This window comes from Oncorhynchus nerka, linkage group LG20 (assembly GCF_034236695.1).
Source record: "Oncorhynchus nerka isolate Pitt River linkage group LG20, Oner_Uvic_2.0, whole genome shotgun sequence".
Classification (NCBI taxonomy): domain Eukaryota; kingdom Metazoa; phylum Chordata; class Actinopteri; order Salmoniformes; family Salmonidae; genus Oncorhynchus; species Oncorhynchus nerka.
In genome coordinates, this window is record NC_088415.1 from 81,878,634 (window position 1) to 81,883,966 (window position 5,333).

Consider the following 5,333-nt stretch of genomic DNA (forward strand, 5'->3'; position numbering starts at 1 on the left):
CAAACTTTTGACGCTAGCCTGCTAAAAAATATATAAATAAAATAACATTTTATTGGTCACATATACATAATCAGCAAATGTTATTGCAGGTGTAGCGAAATGCTTGTGTTCCTAGCTCCAAAAGTGCAGTAGTATCTTAAAATGATTCACAACAATACACACATCTGAAAGTAAAATAATGGAATTAAGAGTGGCATTGACTAAAATACAGGAGAAGAGAATACAGTATATACATATGAGATGAGTAAAGCAGTATGTAAACATAATTTAAACAGTATTAAAGTGACTAGTGTTCCATTATTAAAGTGGCCAGTGATTCCAAGTTTATGTATATACGGCAGGAGCCTCTAAGGTGCAGTGTTGTGTAACAGGGTGGATGCCGGCTAGTGATGGCTGTTTAACAGTCTGATGGCCTTAAGATTGAAGCTATTTTTCAGTCTCTCAGTACCAGCTTTGATGCACCTGTACTGACCTCGCCTTCTGGATGATAGCGGGGTCAACAGGCTGTGGCTCGGGTGGTTGATGTCCTTGATGATCTTTTTGGCCTTCCTGTAACATCAGGTGCTGTAGGTGTCCTGGAGGGCAGGTAGTTTGCCCCCGGTGATGCTTTGGGCAGACCGCACCACCCTCTGAAGAGCCCTGCAGTTGCAGGCAGTGCAGTTGTCGTACCAGGCTGACCTGTAAAAGTTTGAGGGTTGTAGGGGCCAAGCCAAATTTCTTCAGTCTCCTGAGGTTGAAGAGGCGCTGTTGCTCCTTCTTCACCACACTGTCTGTGTGGGTGGACCATTCCAGATCGTCAGTGATGTGTACGCTGAGGAACTTGAAGCTTTCCACCTTCTCAACTGCGGTCCCTTCAATATGGATAGGGGCGTGCTCACTCGGCTGTTTCCTGAAGTCCACGATCAGCTCCTTTGTTTTGTTGACGATGAGTGAGAGGTTATTTTCCTGGCACCACTCTCCCAGGGCCCTTACCTCCTCCCTGTAGGCTGTCTAGTCAGTGTTGGTAATCAGGCCTACTACCCTTGTCGTCTGCAAACTTGATGATCACGGAGAAGAAGAGCCCAAAGTCCTTAGTAGTGTGGGTTGTCCTCAAAGTGGGCAAAGAAGGAAGACATCAGACATCAGTGAAGACATCAGTGTCCACGATGTGGCTGGTTTTCCCTAGACCTTGATTGTCTGTAGACCCTGAAACATATGTCACGGGTCTGAGCCTTTAAATTGCGACTCAGTTTTGATTGTTTTGCCTGTTTGATTGTATTCAGCCATAGTCACCTTTCCATGGTTAAATTCTGTGGTTTGCACTTTCAGTTTTGCTCGAATGCGGCCATCTATCCACTGTTTCTGGATTGGGTAGGTTTTAATAGTCACAGTAGGTACAACATCTCCTATACACTTCCTGATGAACTCAGTCACCGTATCTGTGTATTTGTCAATGTTATTCTCAGAGGCTAACTGGAACATATCCCAGTCCGCGTGATCAAAACAATCTTGAAGCATGGATTCCGATTGGCCAGACCAGTTTTGAATAGACCTTAGCACGGGTATTTCCTGTTTGAGTTTCTGCCTATAGGAAGGGAGGTGCAAAATGGAGTCGTGATCAGGTTTGCTGAAGGGAGGGCGGGGGAGGGCCTTGTAGGCATTTCGAAAAGTTGAGTAGCAGTGGTCCAATGTTTTACCAGTGTGAGTACTACAGTCAATGTGTTGGTAGAACTTTGGTAGCGTTTCCCTCAAATTTGCTTTGTTAAAATCCACAGCTACAATAAATGCCACCTCAGGATATGTGGTTTCCAGTTTGCAAAAAGTCCAGTGTTAGTTCTTTGAGGGCCGTCGTTGTATCGGCTTGAGGAGGAATATACACGGCTGTGACTATAACCGAAGATAATTTTCTGGGGAGGTAATACGGTCGGCATTTGATTGTGAGGTATTCTAAGTCGGGTGAACAAAAGGACTTGAGTTTCTGTATGTTATCACAATCACACCATGAGTGGTTAATCATGAAACATACACCCCCGCCTTTCTTCTTCCCGGGGAGTTCTTTATTCTTGCCGGCGCAATGTACTGAGAACCCAGATGGCTGAATGGATATATATCCTGAGAGACCCATGTTTCCGTGAAACAGAGTATGTTACAATCCCATATGTCTCACTGGAAGGAGATCCTCGCCCTGAGCTCGTCTACTTTATTATCCGGAGACTGAACATGAGCGAGTAATATACTCAGAAGCAATGGATGGTGTGTTGTATTCCTGTTCGTAACGCTGGTGAGTTACCGCCGCTCTGATATCCAAAAGTTCTTTCTGGCTGTATGTAATAACACCCCCCAAAATATGTGCTTATAATATAAGAAATAACACACAAAAAAACAAAATACTGCAAGTTACTTAGGAGCTAGACACAGAGCTGCCATGTCTGTCTGCGCCATCTACATCCTTGTTTTTTTAAAGAAAAGCTCATTCTTTGTCCATTAAAATAACATCAAATTGATCAGAAATACAGTGTAGACATTGTTAATGTTGTAAATTACTATTACAGCTGGAAATGCCAGATTTTTTAAATGGAATATCCACATAGGCGTACAGAGGCCCATTATCAGTAACCATCACTCCTGTGTTCCAATGGCACGTTGTGAGCTAATCCAAGTTTATATTTTTAAAAGGCTAATTGATCACTAGAAAACCCTTTTGCAATTATGTTAGCAATAAAACTGGCCTTCTTTAAACCCGTTGAGTATCTGGAGCATCAGCATTTGTGGGTTTGATTACAGGCTCAAAATGGCCAGAAACAAAACACTTTCTTCTGGAAGACCCCGGTGCACAACTGAGCAAGAGGACAAGTACATTAGAGTGTTTAATTTGAGAAACAGACGCCTCACATGTCCTCAACTGGCAGCTTCATTAAATAGTACCCACAAAACACCAATCTCAACGTCAACAGTGAAGAGGCGATTCCGGGATGCTGGCCTTCTAGGCAGAGTTGCAAAGAAAAAGCCATATTGCTGTTCAGTGTATGTTCTTTTGCCCATCTTAATCTTTTATTTTTATTAGCCAGTCTGAGATATGGCTTTTTCAAAATCAAAATAATGAAAATGGCTGTCTGGTAGCCTCAATAAATAGAGAAAGATTTGTAGTTAATAATAAGTCGTTGCATGTACAGATTTGTTTTTTACTTGACTTGAAAAAACTTGTGACTCGACTTGGTCTTAGATTGCACGACTTAAGTCTTGACCTGTTATACTTGGGACTCGACTTGAGACTCGGACCTTGTGACTTGAGAGTTGCTTGTGACTCGAATAATAGTGACTTGGTCCCACCTCTGTAGCTAGCTACATCATATCAAACCTATCATCTGGTTTGCTTGGTTAGCAAGGTAGGAATTAAGCTAGCTAGCCTGTAATGCTAAACATGATGCTAACTATTTAGCTAGCTAATGTCAGCAAGCTAAATTGATGGCTCTGAGTCTGGCTGGAATTGGCAGGAGCCCCACCTGTTTTGAGCCCCAACTGTTTAGCTTTTTTTTTTACAAAACAATAATGTTTTGCGCCTGTTTTGCATGTTATTTGGGCATTAATACATGTCACATAACAGTTTGCAAACAATGTAAAAAATATTTAAAAAAATAATTGACTTAATAAAGCTGCATACAAACACCCTAATAATTTGATCCCTTTTCCCTCAGAATTTTGCCTACTGACTTAGTGGTGCACATGTAGCCTATAGCCTGTTTTAGATAAATGTAATCATCTAATATTGTAAGAGCTTTCATTGTCTGCTTATATGCCCCCTTCCTTTATCCTACGGTTCTGACTTAGTGTTTAGGGAGAATATTGTAAAAATGGCTCATGTTCGGAATCCTGTCGCTGTACATTTCAAAAGTGCTGAACAAATAGTTATATTGACTACGTCTGTCCATGCTCACTCATTAATGTCTTAATCGAAATTACGGATTGCTTCTTATCCCGCCGTCATCCCCTTATGCCGTAGTTTGTGCATCTCAATTGTCAGTAGAAACCACATTTGTTTAATCCAGTCAGCCATATCAGCTATGGTTTTTAAAAGGCAGTAAATGAGGCTGAATGAACTGTTTCACTGCCAGACAAGGCTCGCTGGTAGCCCGGTGTAGCATTGGTAAGGTGTTGCGACTGCTGTGGGATGGCTTTATGTGGGCCCTAACATTTTGTGGGCACCTTTTGTGACCATTATAATGCAATTAATGTATTGTTTGGTGTTGTGTTGTGTAGTGGCTTTGCTGGCATGCATCAAAAAAAAAAAGGTTTTGCTCCACAAAGATTTACATGCTACACACCTACTCATTCAAGGTTTTTATTTTATTTTAACTGTTTGCTACATTCTAGAATAATAGTGACGACATCAAAACTATGAAATAACACATATCGAATCATGTAGTAACCAAACAAGTGTTAAACAAATCAAATGTATTTGATGACAGCTTTGCACACACTTGGCATTCTCTCAACCTGCTTCATGAGGTAGTCACCTGGAATGCATTTCAATTAACAGGTGTGCCTTGTTAAAAGTTTTATTGTGGATTTTCTTTCCTTCTTAATGCGATTATGCGAATCAGTTGTGTTGTGACAAGGTAGGGGTGGTATACAGGAGATGGCCCTATTTGGTAAAAGACCAAGTCCATGTTAAGGCAAGAACAACTCAAATAAGCAAAGAGAAACAGTTCATCATTACCTTAAGACATGCAGAAAATGTCAAGAACTTTAAACGTTTCTTCTAGTGCAGTCGCAAAAACCACTAAGCACTATGATGGTCGAATTCATGGTCAAATTCATGGCCTTCATGGTCTAATTGCTGCAAAGAAACCACTACTAAGTGACACCAATAATAAGAAGAGACTTGCTTGGGCCAAGAAACACGAGCAATGGACATTAGACTGGTGGAAATATGTCCTTAGGTCTGAAATTGTGAGATTTTTGCTTTCAACAGCGGTGTCTTTGTGGGACGCAGAGTAGGTGAATGGATTAACCAGCATGGCTACCACAGCATTCTGCAGTGATACGCCATCCCATCTGGCTTGCGCATAGTGGGTCTATCATTTGGACAATGAACCAACACACCTCCAGGCTATTTGACCAAGAAGGAGAGTGATGAGTGATGGAGTGCTGCATCAGATGACCTGGCCTCCACAATCACCTGACCTCAACCCAATTGAGATGGTTTGGAATGAGTTGGACTGCAGAGTGAAGGAAAAGCAGCCAACAAGTGCTCAGCATATGTGAGAACTCCTTCAAGACTGTTGGAAAAGCATTCTAGGTGAAGCTGGTTGAGAGAATGCCAAGAGTGTGCAAAGCTGTCATCAAGGCAAAGG